The following is a 16367-nucleotide window of genomic DNA, read 5'->3' on the forward strand; positions in this document are numbered from 1 at the left end:
TCTTAGCTCTAGCTCTTATGGTTTTTTAAAAGAAGATATTTAAAGTTTTTTCTTTCGGTTGCCATGGCAACCAGAGTTCTGCATGGAATTAAATTCTTTGAACAATTTTTAAAGGTGACCACCAAAGGAACATTCCTGTGAAGTTTGGATGAAATTGGCTTGGTGGTTTATGAGGAGATGTCATTTAAAGTAAAAGTTTACGGACGGCCGGACGACGGACGGATGCCGGACGAAAAGCGATCACAAAAGCTCACCCTGTCACTTTGTGACAGGTGAGCTAAAAAGACATGAATGATTAAACTCACTGAAAACAAGTAAGCATAATGAGCATATACAAGAGGATGAACTATGTACAATTTGCTTAGCTTTAAAGCAGCACACCTCTAGATTCCTGATAATGTTCATGAAAATTTTGAAAATGTATTTAAAAGTAAAATATTGTTAAACTGACAGAATATTGATGTAAACAGAATAAAAGGTATGTTCAAAATAACTATTTTCAACCATACATAAATTTAAGATCAATACACACCTGTATCAGATCAGAACCATAGTAGATTGTGAAAACACCACAATCAATTCCATTGTTTTGTCTTGGAACCTAAAATATAATTTAACATAAGTATTATGTCATTTTCTCATCTTGGAATTATACATTTATTTATAAATCTGGAAACAAAGTGATCCCCCGGAAGCATTAATCACATCAAAATTACAAGAGAATTGCAGACTCGTTTTGATACGTGCTACATCCCTCACGCCCCCTAGCACCGGCTGGAGCGGTACTCAATTCTCAACACTTAATAGTGCCGGCATCAAAGGAAGGACCAGAAAAATATAACAACATGAGCATTCAAAGTTGTATAAGAAAACAGAGCCTTTGATGCCATAAATTATCAAAACTGATGAAAATAAATAATTTGAATCATACATGAGTGTCATGAGAGGGGCGGGGGCATGGATTTAATAGCTCAGTACACACCTTAGGGTAGCTGACTGCAATATCTTGCACAACTCTTGAAACTCTTGGTAAGAAGTACCTGAAATAAAAAGTTGTAATGATACTAATTTTAATTAGAAACCAGTTTATGTGGGTTTTTTTAAAAAATATTGCAAGTGCTCTGCCTTGTTTTAAACGTTATTGTTTTGTCGAAGTAATTTCATTCTACATGTATTATATAATGATAAATTTGATATTTCTTCTTTAATATTCATTGTCCGTGTCGGTTTAATTATGTCATTATAAAATTGACATTACTGTTTAATCTTTGATGAGAAGTTAAAATTATATTGTGATGTAAATACGTATGAACTTTAAGAAAAAGAAGGGAACACAATGATATATTTGAAAAATTAATAATAAATATAGTGGTATAGTTATTAAGAAATTCTCATACAACATTTTTGTAAGATATTATTATTGTACTTGTTATCAATATGTATAGTAACAATTTTGCCATAAATAATTTCAGAATTAGTGTCTTAATTTTAGAAACTCTTAACTGAACCAATTGTACTTATTATGTTTAATTTAAGACTTATTACCGTTTCAGTGTGTACGCCACATTCTTGTAAGTCTGCCCTATTTCTTGGGCACAATGCCGCTAGGAACCAGTGGACACTGAAACAAATTCCAATTCTAGCATTACATTCCATCACATTTTTATACAAATGCTGTAAAAACTAATTATGTGAATATGAAACTTTTCCACTATTACGTATGAGTGTTGTTAAGAAGAGAAATGAAAACTAACATCATTAAGATTTATTATCTATTTAAAAGTCACACTTACTTATCGCAAATTGGAATGAGTATTATTTCCTTTTCACAAACTTCAAGGTGTTTGGTGAACTTGTCAGCCTCGTTTTTATTGAAGGAGGTCTCTGAAATTTAAATATATTATAGAGGGAACTTTAATTTACATTCTCTTTTACCATCAGCAGTGGATATTTCCAGAAAAAAATAGAATCATACATATATATTATTTTTAATATTGATGCATAATGTTCCTTGTTGTGATTAAGGTATAATATTTGTTGGAAGAACTGTCATGACTCTAAAGGTCTACATGTAAGATTTTACATGTATGATTGACTCTTAACATTTTTATCCAATGAAGCGAACGTTTGTAAAACAATGAAACAAAATGTTCTAAAAATTTCTTTTAATATTTTCTTTTCACCGAAATTTCAATTTTACAGTTGTTATTTTTTATGCTTTTAGGGAATCTTGATGTATGAAATCAAAAACTTAAAAGTTCCATTCCGTCAAGGTTAAATAGGTAAAATTACAATAACTGACCTCTTGTCAGCACATTTAGCGGGAACCATCAGTACCCTAGCAAAGTTCGAGTCTAAGACAAAAACGTCCTGTCTGCCCGACTGCTCTTTCTTATGTCTGTAAAAAAGTCAATCCCTAATCTATAAATAATAATAATAATAATAATAATAATAATAATGATAATAATAATAATAGTAAACTCTTTATTTAACGAAAGTAACTTATTAAGACAATACATCAAAGCATTAGATACAACAAATATAATGCAAAATCTTATTTTCAACAAGGCCTTCCATAAAACATAAACATAACAATGAACATATTCAAGCAATTATAAAGATTACAACATTCAGTAAATCATAATCAACAAAGAAGACAGACATAATATATTATTGTAACCAGTTCGTGTTTTTGGTCTTTTCGTTTATTTTAAACTTTTCGCATTTTTTTTTGTATATAATCTCCCTTTCATTGTAAATTTGAGTGATTAGTCAAGCATTTGATTTCCCGCTGTTGTTTAACCAATTATTGTGATCATGAGACGTAGTGTTCACTCTTGCTGAGTTGTCGAAAGTGAACTAGCTTTGCTGAACTTTATATTAATTTTATTATAACTATTTTGGTGTTTCCTGGAAATTAAAGGTTGAGGTTGGTTGGTCTTATTTATTACTATTGATTCATCTTTTTTGAGTCACAAATGAGCAATGCTTTATTTGTATTAATTTAGTATTTGTGTAAACATGTTTATTGGACATGTACCTTGTAATCAAGATGACAGCTTATATTTCTAATAATTTGGTAATTGGTACATCACTATTTACTATCTTGTATTATCACTTGTCAGTTAATAGAGCACAGTAAGGTCAGTGAGGTGAGTAACAGAGGTGTATTACCTATATATAAAAACCTGATCCACAATTGGTATGTAAATATATGTATTCTTTGAGTAATTTCATTTAAGGTTGTCAGTATGTTCATTAATTATTTTAAGTAAGGACTAAAGATATTTCTAGGCTTGCTGACTTGACCACAGTGTGAATTTATAACATAATATAGTTATATGTGTGTAAACTTATATATCATACATCAATAAATGTATTATATTCTTGTTATTTAGTAATATGTTTTATTTGTTTAATTTACAGGGTTTGAAAAATGTATAAATACTCGATCACTCGCCTTTTGTTCTATTGGACCCTTATACTGACTGCTGGCTGGGGCCAGTGTGGTTGGCCTTTACTTTTATCTATGTTTATGTATAGGGTTAACCCTAACCCTAACCCTAAACCCTATATTAAATACTTGGTATAAATTATCCTAGTTTTTATCATTAAGACGATTTTAGTAAAATTGGACATTTGTAATGCACCAGTTTTTATTTGTTTGGGTTGTCAGACCAAACAAATAATGATAGCAAAATTTCAGACTCTAATGCTGCTAATTGCAAGTGCCCAAAGAAGTCCGCTTTCTTTTACGAGGAAAAAAAACAATAATGAAAAAGTTTGTTGTAAAATCCATCCCGTAACATCCGTCCCCCTATATAAGATGCATACAAAATCTCACATAAACTGTAACTAACTGAAAAAAAAGGAATTTATGCTTAAACACCAAAGTAACAACGAACAAGAGCCACCACCGGGCGGGGCAACACTCGACTTTTTACTTTCTCTAAAAGCAAACAAAGAAATGTTTGAACAAAATCTTAACCTTTCCTTTTTTTTTATAAAATTAATCAATCTGTCTTGTCACATTCGTTTTGCCTATATATTTTGTATATATAAATATACTAATTTATATATATTTATAAATAGAAACACCCAATTCTATAAATAGTAAATTTTACAAATAGAAACACGCAATTCTATAAACAGAAACACGCAATTCTATAAATGGAAAATTCTATAGATACATTGGGTTGTCACATGGTGTCATGCGGTGTCGTCACATGGTGGTGTCACGTGGTGGAGTCACGTGGTGGAGTCAAGTAGTGGTGTCACGTGGTGGAGTCATTAGGTGGAGTCAAGTGGTGACACGTGGTGTCACATTTGATAAACAACAAAGTCTTGTCCTGAAGTATGTTCTGTTATAATATGAAGTTGATCCCTTCAATAATAGTAAAGTTACAGCCAGTTACAGCCAAAACAATGAAAATTTCAATAATTTGAACTTCAAAGTCAAGGTCGTTAATAAGTGAATGTCAAGGTCTGTCTGGTTATTTTTAAGGTTTATTATTGAAGATTATTATGTTCAAGTTTCAAGACAATCCCTTCAAAAATAACAAAGTTACAGCCAATAATAGCAAAAAAAAAATGAAAATTTCAATAATTTGACCTTCAAAGTCAAGGTCATTTATGAGTGAAGGTCAAGGTCTGTCTGGTTATTTTTAACGGATATCCTTGAAGATTATTATGTTCAAGTTTGAAGACAATCCATTCAAAAATAAACAAAGTTACAGCCAATAACAGCATGAACAAGCAAAATTTTGACTTTTAACCTTGAAGGTCAATGTCAATTATGGATGAACCCCATTCACTGAACCACAGGCTTAGTGCGCCGTGAAGCTAAAACGGTTTATGTGTGTTTTCACAAGAAAATATCATATTTGCTGTGTTCCAGATAGCAACTATAAAACTGTGACGCAGCGCATACATGAGCTGATTATGGTCTTCATTTGCATGTTAAAATTTGTATACGAACTTTAGTGTTACCGTGGGGTTTTCCCTTTAAAATCGTAATATGTGAACAAAATTTGATGAGATTTACAATAATACTGTTGAACAGGTTAATGAAACTGCAGAATGTTTGATTTTTAGGCCGACGGCATTTTTTTTATATATTTATTTAATGTAACTTTAAAGACCGTGCACATACAAAATATACATTCAAATTCCATTTGTTTTTGAAAATTGAGTGTTGCAATTATCACATGTAACCTGGTAGTGAAAGTTTGAAAATAAAGTTTTTTAATTATCACTTACTCCCTTCAAAAGTAATTAAACTTGAAAGAATTTAGGCTTCTTTTTTTATTTTGAAACTGAAATGATTATATTACCATAATAATAAATTTCAAATACATGTACCTGCTTTTTCTTTAAAAAATGTAAATTTACAGCGGATTTCGTCAAGTTAATTTTTTAATCGTCGTTGCGGACAGATAAACTGTATCTTTAAAAAATAAATTAAATATTTGAATTAAACAAGTATTTTTTCTTCAAAATAAACTTTAAATTTCCAAAATCGAATAATAAATGGAAAAGCTGTATGGTATTTTGTAAAGTAGGTATCCGTTGCGATTGGGCATTAATGCTTAGCGCCGGTAAATTATCGATCGATGTACCTTTATCTGGCGCACAACAAAATATTTAAGCATTTATAAAGAGTTAACTGGGAGTGTCTGATCCCTGTAATATAAATCCGTGTTTCAATATAACATTTGTGTAATATTAAACAAGAGGGCCATGATGGCCCTGAAGTCGCTCACCTTTATATAGGGCCCCGGAGCCGGGCCAGTTTAAACCCCAGGGCTTTTATTTGAACAAACTTGGAAGACACTCATTAGAAGATGCTTCACAATGTTAAGTTTTTATTTCACAATGTTAATTTTTACTACACACATATAATGAAAAACAATGATCTCCCCTCCCCCCTCCCCAGGCAGGGCCAATTTTCACCCGAGGGCTTTTATTTGAACAAAATTGGTAGACATCCATAAGAAGATATTTCATGCTAATCATCTAAGCTCTAGCTGATTGGGTTTTTTAAAAGAAGATTTTTAAGTTTTTACTATACACATATAGTTAAAAACAATGACACCCCAGGGGCGGGGCCAGTTTTGACCCCAGGGCTTTTATTCGAACAAACTTTGTAGACACTCACTAGAAGATGTTTCATGCCTCATATCTTAACTCTAGCTATTTGGGTTTTTTCAAAGAAGCTTTTTTAAGTTTTGCTATACACATATAAGGAAAATCAATGACCCCCGGGGCGGGGCTAATTTTAACCCCAGGGCTTTAATTTGAACAAACTTGGTAGACACCCATTAGAACATGTTTCATGCTAAATATCTTAGCTCTGGCTCTTTGAGTTCTTTAAAAGAAGATTTTTAAGTTTTTACTATATGCATATAGGGAAAATCAATGAACCCCCGGGGTGGGGCCAATTTTGACCCTAGGGCTTTTATTTGAACAAACTTGGTAGACACCCATTAGAACATGTTTCATGCCTCATATCTTTGCTCTGGCTCTTTGAGTTCTTTACAAGCAGATTTTTTAAGTTTTTACTATATGCATATAGGGAAAACCAATGACCCCCTGGGGCGGGGCCAATTTTGACCCCAGGGCTTTTATTTGAACAAACTTGGTAGACACTTATTAGAACATGTTTCATGCTGAATATCTTAGCTCTAGCTCTTTGGGTTCTTTAAAAGAAGATTGTTTAAGTTTTTACTCTATGCATATAGGGAAAATCAATGACCCCCTGGGGCGGGGCCAATTTTGACCCTATGGCTTTTATTTGATCAAACTTGGTAGACACCCATTAGAAAATGTTTCATGCTTAATATCTTAGCTCTTTGGTTTCTTTAAAAGAAGATTTTTTCAGTTTTTACTATATGCATATCGGGGAAAAACAATGACCCCCCGGGGCGGGGCCAATTTTGACCCCAGGGATTTAATTTGAACAAACTTGGTAGACACTCACTAGAAGATGTTTCATGCCAAATATCTAAGCTCTAGCTCTAAGGATTTTTTAAAAGATATTTAAAGTTTTTTCTTTTGGTTGTCATGGCAACCAGAGTTCTGCATGGAATTAAATTCTTTGAACAATTTTGAAAGGTGACCACCAAAGGAACTTTCCTGTGAAGTTTGGATGAAATTGGCTTAGTGGGTTATGAGGAGATGTCATTTAAAGTAAAAGATTACGGACGGACGCCGGACGGATGATGAACGGAAGCCGGACAGACGCCGGACGAAAAGCGATCACAAAAGCTCACCCTGTCACTTTGTGACAGGTGAGCTAAATTAACAATGCATGTACATCTTGTATGTGCAATATGCAAAAAATGTGTAACAAACTGTACACAAAAAACTTAATCCAAATCACTGAAGAACAGAACCGATTATTTATTGATGATTGCAAAAAAGGTGTTACAAACTGCATATATACACAAAAAAAACAAGAACAAAACATGATAATTATAGCATATACTATAAGCATTTATTTCAATAGCAATATAATACAATGAACGAAATTATACAAACAATTTACAAACTGTTAAATCAACATCAAAGAGTAGTCATTTATTTGAGACTGTGCCACATTTATATCATTGAATTCAGGGGCGTAGCTTAAAAGAAACCTATGTGTAGGCACTTGTGTTAGGGGGGTCTGGGGGCATGCTCCCCCGAATTTTTTTGAAAATCTACATTGCCATAGCTGCATTCTGGGGTATGTTAAGGCATGTTCTGAAGGAAGAGTATTCATAATTTTGCTGCATTTTCGATACATCAATATTAAGATGACAATACTTATATCACTAACTCAACGCAAACACTGTGACATTTTGGCAAAAAGAGCTTTTTTCCATAAATACCTTTGGGGTAATACGAATCCAGAACTATACATTTAAAAAGAACAAATTTATGCAAATTTTGAAGCAAATATCAAAATTAAAAATTAAACTAGAACTCCGCGAGTCGGATGTGTCGCCTTGTGAACAGTTTAGAGGAAATGGCCAGGACAAAAATGAAATATGAAAAATAACAAAGGGCAATAACTAAAAAAACAAGCAATTATCATAGTATTGCAAGCAATCCATAAGTCCCCTACCGGATAGAACCCCATCAACATTCTGAAGGGCCATTGGCCATTCACTAATGTTTCAATTTTTCTATATTTTAAGTAAATTTGTTGGAAAAGTTCTTTAAAAGTGATCACAGGAAACAGTTTTTATGAACAGACAGACAGACCGACTGAAGGATACTCTAAAGTTAATATTTGAAACATCCCTGTTACCAAAATATAACATTTTTAAAAGCAAAATTCTTAAAGAGGAGATAACTCTTGAATTAAAGATGCAATTTCATAAAAAAATTTCAGCTCTTTTTGAATAATCACAAATAAAGTTATATTTGCCATGTTTTAAGCCTATTTGTTGCCAAGGCAACCAATATTTTTTCAAAATAGGGAGAACAGATAAGACATGCATAATCTCAAGACTGCCATCTACCCATATGTCAAGTTTCATAAAAATATTTCCAATACTTTTTGAGTGGATTCAGTGTATGTGTAAAATTTGCCATATTTTCAGTCTATGTGTTGCCATAGCAACCAGAATTTTCAAGATAGGAAGAAAAGAAAAAGACGTGCATAATCTCCAGACTGCCATCTACCCATATTACAAGTTTCATAAAAATATTTCTATTACTTTTTGCGTTAACACAGGATCCAGTTTATGTATAAAATTTGCCATATTTTCAATCTATTTGTTGCCATAGCAACCAGAATTTTCAAGATAGAAAGAAAAGAAAAAGACGTGCATAATCTCCAGACTGCCATCTACCCATATTTCAAGTTTCATAAAAATATTTCCAGTACTTTTTGCGTTATCACTGGATCCAGTTTATGTGTAAAATTTGCCATATTTTAAGCCTATTTGTTGCCATAGCAACCAAAATTTTCAACATAGGAAGAAAAGAAAAAAACGTGCATAATCTCTATACTGCCATCTATCCATAAATCAAGTTTCATAAAAATATTTTCAGTATTTTTCAAGTTATCGCGGGATCCAGTTTTGTGGACTGACAGACTGACAGACAGACAGACTGACAGACGGACAAACAGACAGACAGACAGACGGACAGGCAGACAGACGGATGGATGGAGGGTAAACCTAAAGTCCCCTCCGGTAAACCGGTAGGGGACTAATAATTAGTGCAGAGCAGCAGTTTCTGTACACTGCACTTCTTATCAATAAGATCTATCATTCTATGATGTTATAGCTTTCATACTTGAGGAGAAATGACCAGGACAAAAATAAAGTAAGAAAATCAACAAAGGGCAATAACTCAAAAATAAGAAATGCAGAGTATCAGTTCTTATGCACTGCACTTCTTTTTAATGAGATCTATCATCCTATGAAGTTTCAAGTCCATAACTTTTATACTTTCGGAGAAATGGTCCGGACAAAAATTAATGATGAAAATTAACAAAGGGCCATAACTCAAAAATTAAGAAATGCAGAGTACCGATTCTGGTGCACTGCACTTCTTAATAATGAGATCTATCATCCTATGAAGTTTCAAGTCCATAGCTTTTATACTTAAGGAGAAATGGCCCCGACAAAATTAAAGTATGAAAATAAACAAAGGGCAATAACTAAAAAAATAAGAAATGCAGAGTACCAGTTCTTGTGCACTGCACTTCTTAATGAGACCTATCATCCTATGAAGTTTCAAGTCCATGGCTTTTATACATTAGGAGAAATGGCCCGGACAAAAATAAAGTATGAAAATTAACAAAGGGCAATAACTCAAAAATTAAGAAGTGCAGAGTACTGGTTCTTGTGCACTGCACTTCTTAATAATGAGATCTATCATCCTATGAAGTTTCAAGTCCATAGCTTTTTTAGTTGAAGAGAAATGGCCCAGACAAAATTAAAGTATAAAAATTAACAAAGGGCAATAACTCAAAAAATAATAACTGCAGAGTACCAGTCCTTATGCACTGCACTTCGGGTTATTGAAAGAAGCATGCATACCAAGTTTGAAGTCAATCAGACTTATAGTGACTGAGTTATGCTCGGGACAAGCTTTAGGGGACACCGACAACGACGCCCATACAGACGCCGCCGCCGACACCGCCGACAAAAGTAACCCCCTATATGTCACCTTTTCAAGGCGACACAAAAATAAGGTTGTCAAAAGAATTATATAATTAGAAAATAATAAAACAATGATCAAGATGATCGAATGCCAAAGCACCCCTAATAACACATTGCTACACCGGACAATCGGTATTTAAATACCAATTGATGATGAAATATCTAATGTCACACAAACAGCATCGAATACATTTTCTCAATAAGATTTTATATTCCCATAATTCATAAATGAAAGTCTCTTTTTATTGTTTATGGTGAAACATATATAGAACATAGAATATGACATGAGTAAAACATATAAAGAAAGTAAAGACAAAGCAAACTTACACCTCCAGTAATTCAAAAAGTACGTTACCAACAGTAACTAGAACTATCGCTGAATGCGATTCATTACCCCACCAATGTCCTTGACAGAAGACAACTTGGAAGGTGGTTAAGGGAATAACTTAAGTGACACAAATACATAGAAAGAAATTATCTCTGGTGAAAAAAACAACTAATTGTACAGGTTATAGTAAAAATATCTATCATCAAATCATGTTAGAAAGAGTTAAATAACCTTTCATTTTCCCAATATACTAAACTTTTTATAAGTCAATTTTTGACCTTCAAGAGTGTGGCCTTGACCTTCAGCTGGCACAAGGGTAAGATGGGTTCTGCACATCGCCCAATTGGAGTGAACATTTGAGTAAAGTTTGAAGAAAATCCTTCCATTAGTATAGAATTTATAGAGCGGACACAACATATTGTCTAGTATCGATTGTATGTAAATTTAAAGACTTAAAAAGGGGCATAACTTTGTCAAAATCCAATACAGAGTTATGAAACTTGACCTGCATATAGTAATTGTGACACCTCATATATCTTTTAAGTTTCAAGCAATTACCTATGCTAGTTTCCGAAATATTCAAGAACATGTTTTAATCTAAAAACATTTTCTAAGTCAATTTTTGACCTTCAAGTCTGACCTTGACCTTTAGCCTGCACAAAGGTGACATGGATTCTGCACATAACCTTGTTTAGGTGAACATTTGAGAAAAGTTTGAAGAAAATTCTTCCATTAGTATAGGATTTATAGAGCGGACACAACATATTGTCTAATATGTGATTGTATATAAATTTGAAGATTAAAAAGGGGCATAACTTTGTTAAAATGCAATACAGAGTTATGAAACTTGACCAGCATATCTTAATTGTGACACTTCATTTATATTTTAAGTTTCAAGCAAATGCATTTCCTAGATTCATAAATATTCAGATATATGTTAAAATAAAAGAACATTTTCTAAGTCAATTTTTGACCTTCAAGTGTGACCTTGACCTTAAGCCGGCAAAAGAGTGACATTGGTTCTGCACATAACCTTGTTGAGATGAACATTTGAGCCAAGTTTGAAGAAAATCTTTCAATAAGTGTAGGACTTACAGAGCGGACACGACATACTGTGTAATTATAATATTTGATTGTTTGATATTTGACCTTCAATTGTGACCTTGACCTTTAGCTGACACATGGGCAACATGGGTTCTGCACATCCCATTGTTGAAATGAACATTTGAGCCAAGTTTGAAGAAAATCTTTCAATTAGTGTAGGACTTACAGAGTGGACACAACATATTGTGTGATATTTGATTGTTTGATATTTGACCTTCAATTGTGACCTTGACCTTAAAATGACACATGGGCAACATGAGTTCTGCACATCCCCTTGTTGAGGTGAACATTTGAGCCAAGTTTGAAGAAAATCTTTCAATTATTGTAGGACCTACAGAGCGGACAAGACATACTGTCTAATATATGTTTGTGTTTGATATTTGACCTTCAATTGTGACCTTGACCTTGAGCTGACACATGGGCAGCATGGGTTCTGCACATCCCCTTGCTGAGGTGAACTTTTGAGCCAAGTTTGAAGAAAATCCTTCAAGTGGTATAGGAGTTATAGAGCGGACACGAAAATGGAGACGGACGGACGGACCGACCGACGCGACAAAGCGAATCCATTATAGCCCCCCCCCCACATTTTGTGGTGGGGGTATAATGAAAGAAAAAGAATTCCGAAGAACTTTTATTATCAAAGATTTTTGTAATTTGAATGAAGTATTTTGTGCGAAATAGTTTCAGAATGTTCAAACATCTATTTCACAATTGTAAGAATTACTATCAGTGTAAATGAAGTTGGCATGTCAGAACGCTCATATTCATTTACATGTTTATTTTAAGAACTAAAAAATCGGATATTTCAATCATGTTTTTCCTTACATGCTTCATTTCTTCTAATATTTCTCCATAAGTTACCTAAGTCTCTCTATAGTGGTAATTCAACAACCAATTTTTCTATTATTTTTAATTGTTACCTTTCATCAAACCGAGCCTGCAACATTTTCAATTTTGCTGTGTTGGGCTTTCTTTAGGGAGTCTTATTTTCTCTATTTCAAAGAGCTTACATCTATCCGCAACATTGTTGTATCTACTTTAGCTGGAGAGGTATTGTTTTACTTGTCTGGATTACATTGTTGAGAAATATTTGAAGATGTCAATGCTTCATTCGAAATATATCACTTAGTTTCCTCATCAGTTGTATAAAGCTAGCACTACCGATATCTAGATATGGAATATCCTGGTCGTGCATACTTGTAATATTTATATTTTGAATCGAAGCGCTCAAAAACTTTTATATTGTTAAAAACTTTATCCGTGGCGTCTCTGATAGGTTTTACCACATAACAACTTTATAGCACGGCAACACTTTCGTTATGAAATAAAACTCGATATATTTGCAAATAAGGTGACAGTTCTTTTTCTAAAATTAGGACCTACACATCTACCGCCCTTACCCTTAAATGATTATTGCATTTTTGTAATCATTTCATTTTTCATTTCATAATGAACAATGTCTTTCGTTTGTTCATTCTGGTAAAAACCAATGAACCATTGAAAAGTTTATAAGAATATATTGTCATCATATGTATACTAGTTCATCTTCACTTTCTGTATTTCTTGCTTGGACGCCCTTTGATGCTTTGCATCAATGCTTTTCTTGTAAAGTAATATTAATAAGATACTATGTTATTTTATGAGGGATTTTGATGCCCTCACCACTAATGGCTTATGGGCTTGTAGATCTGCATTGTCCATCACTCTGTCTGTAAACAGACAAAATGATAGATTGTGGGGGAATCCATATCTTATGGACACATTTCTTGCCTAATACACTGTCACATATATCTTGTACTGGAATATTGTAAAGAAATTTTTTATTAAATATTTGTAGAATACATTTGAGCCGCGTCACGACAAAACCAACATAGTGCGTGTGCGACTAGCATGGATCCTGATCAGCCTGCGCATGCGCACAGTCTGATTAGGATCCATGCTGTTCGCTTACAAACCCCGTATTACAAATTAAAAAGTGTTTTTTTTTTTGTTTTTTTGTTAAATTTGATTCAATTTTTTGGTTACAGTTTATAACAGATTTACACAGTCAAACAAAGATCGTGAGATGTTTTCATTGAATGGAGAAAAGAATAAAGAGTAAGTAAAGCATATCACCACAGCTCTGTATGTAATATGTATATGAAATTCTTATGTATAAGCCTGGTATTGCAGATACATTATTACTACAGAATTGTAGATACAGTATCACATGTGCAGTTTTACAGGTACAGTTTTGTCCCTTGCTGCCGCAGATTCAAATCCCTTCAGAGACTTTGGATAATGATTATGACCATATATTGTGATAAGACATAAAATCCAACTAAAAAAAAAAATTCTAACTTTAAAAGAACTTCCATATTCAAATTAGGGCAAAACCCAAAACTGACTTTTACCAGGATAAGGGTTCAATTAAATTGAAAGTTTTTGCTTGATAAGATTTGTAGATTTTGTTTTATATATTTTAGAAAGAGGATCACATTAAACAAGTTCCTATTTGAGAACATGACCGATAACCACAGGAGGTGAGTTATTAAAAAAAGAATTTTACTTAGTTTTGAAATTTGCCTTGTATGTATATACATGTATATTCATTGGGGATAGTGAAGCAAGTGTTACTTATGATAATCAGGCAAGAGTTTGTTTTCTTAGAAAAATATTTCCCTGGAAATAACCACTCCTATATGGTGTCATGATTAACGGTAAACCAAGTCTTGACCCAAGCCATCAATATTAGGTTGAGTGGCGTAAACCTAACCATCAAGCCACCACACTTCCCTTCAAGTCTATGACTCCATCTACTGATTGGTTTATTTTTAGTACATATTGATTACATACTATATAAATAGTAGAATTCCATGAATAAAAGAAATGAGGTTTGAAATTGGACTGAAATTGTTATATTTTATTTAGATCCACCAATTGTATATATATTTCTTTATTTCCTCCAGTTTTGAAGAGTACATACATATACAATACATTTCTTACAAAAAAGTACATAAATCATTACATGTACATAAATGTATGACTGACAAACATATAAATACATGTATAATTATATAAATGTAACAAATATTGAATAAACACACAATTGATAAATAATATAAATAAGGTAAATAATTATTTAACATAGAAACAATATATACATATGAGGAAGCAAACGAAAATTTTGAAATATTGTTTTCAGCAATGTATCCTCTTGCTAAAGATTCTTATTGGAGCGAAACAAAAGTATCTTTGGAGGATATATATACAATATAGATGTGCCTGTAACAATGGTTAATGTAACAAATATTGAATAAACACACAATTGATTAATAATATAAATAAGGTAAATAATTATTTAACATAGAAACAATATATACATATGAGGAAGCAAACGAAAATTTTGAAATATTGTATTCAGCAATATATCCTCTTGTTAAAGATCCTTATCGAAACGAAACAAAAGTATCTTGGGAGGATATACAATATAGAGGTACCTGTAACAATGGTTAATACATGTACTTATAACGAAATTAAACAAATACATATATATTTCACATTCACAGCCAGTTCATCGAATATACACCTTTGATGAAAGCTTTGAAACTATACACTCTAGTCTCGTCGCTTAGATAAAAAGATGTAAAACCACGAAACATTTCAATGATCTGCAGGTCAGGGGAAAGTGCAATTAGGTTTTGAAAAGTTTCTATGCCCATAATTTTTGATAATGTAACCCATAACTTTGCCTCTTTGACTCATTTGAGGGGCAAAACAATAGAATATGTTTACATATATCATTTGTCATTAGGTTACAACTTTTGCATCTCATATCATATTTCCTAGAAAAATATCGGCACATTAGAATAAACGTTGATGTACACTCTGCCTGTAGGTTTCTATAACTGCGACTGAAGTGCCAAAGAATACATGGTTTCAAAAACAGGATGAACAAGGAGGAATTGTTTCAAACTTTGATCGCATAGTACACGGTTTTTCCAATCAAACTCTATAGAGCTATTTGATTGCCGATTTGACCATTCTTTTCCAGGTACTAAGATTTGGGAATACCCCTGTATTATAAAAGGTTATAAGGAAGCTTGTAAGGTTGTATTTACCTAGGATCATGTAAATATCTGGTAAGAATCCCTTTGTTTTCCTTGGGAAAGAGCATAAATGACGATAACCTATGTACAAAAACTTCTTTTATTCGAAATTTAGTGTCTAACTGGCAGAGCTGGCCAAATAATAACAGTTTTCGTTTATCTATCAAATTGGCCATTGGTTGTATACTGATACAGCTCAGGGCTATATCCGTCCTTGTATTTACTGGTATTGACTGAATGCGTTTTATACTTTGGTTATGTAGTTTAATAAGGGGCTGTAACTGTGTCTCAGTAACTCCCGACCATAGCTTCGCTTCCATACAGAGCCTTAGGTAGCACAACTGACTCATAGATTTTTTTTGCATGTAAGAGGATGATGGCCATTTCTGTAAATACCACAATCCACGATACTAAAAAAAGTTTTCCGAAGTTTATCGCAGCTTATAGAGATATTCACATCTATATCTAGAGTGTTTTTACATTGGACGCCTAAATGAAGGTAGCTATCCGTTTCGTTTATGGTTTTGTCTCCTAAAGTCCAGGTGCGAGGTCTTGATTTAACATCGTTGAACACTATTGTATTACATTTTTGGGCATTATATAGATATCTTTCATTTATGGAGTTCCTTATAACATATGTCCATCAGAGTATCTAGACCGCGCTTTGTATTTGAAATAATAACCATG

At 32.9% G+C, this 16367-nt stretch overlaps 1 long non-coding RNA gene across 1 annotated transcript; it reads right to left on the minus strand.

Annotated features, from left to right (window-relative positions):
• Positions 1-526: 526 nt before the first annotated feature.
• On the minus strand, positions 527-2418 carry LOC132732383 (uncharacterized). Its single transcript, XR_009626024.1, has 5 exons — positions 2303-2418; positions 1794-1884; positions 1546-1621; positions 983-1040; positions 527-601 (listed from the first exon to the last, which is right to left on the minus strand). It is a non-coding gene; the product is annotated as an uncharacterized LOC132732383 (long non-coding RNA).
• Between the last annotated feature and the right edge of the window lie 13949 nt (positions 2419-16367).

This window comes from Ruditapes philippinarum, unplaced genomic scaffold (genome assembly GCF_026571515.1).
Source record: "Ruditapes philippinarum isolate M1 unplaced genomic scaffold, ASM2657151v2 ctg13139_1_1_1_1, whole genome shotgun sequence".
In the NCBI taxonomy this organism is placed as follows: Eukaryota; Metazoa; Mollusca; class Bivalvia; order Venerida; family Veneridae; genus Ruditapes; species Ruditapes philippinarum.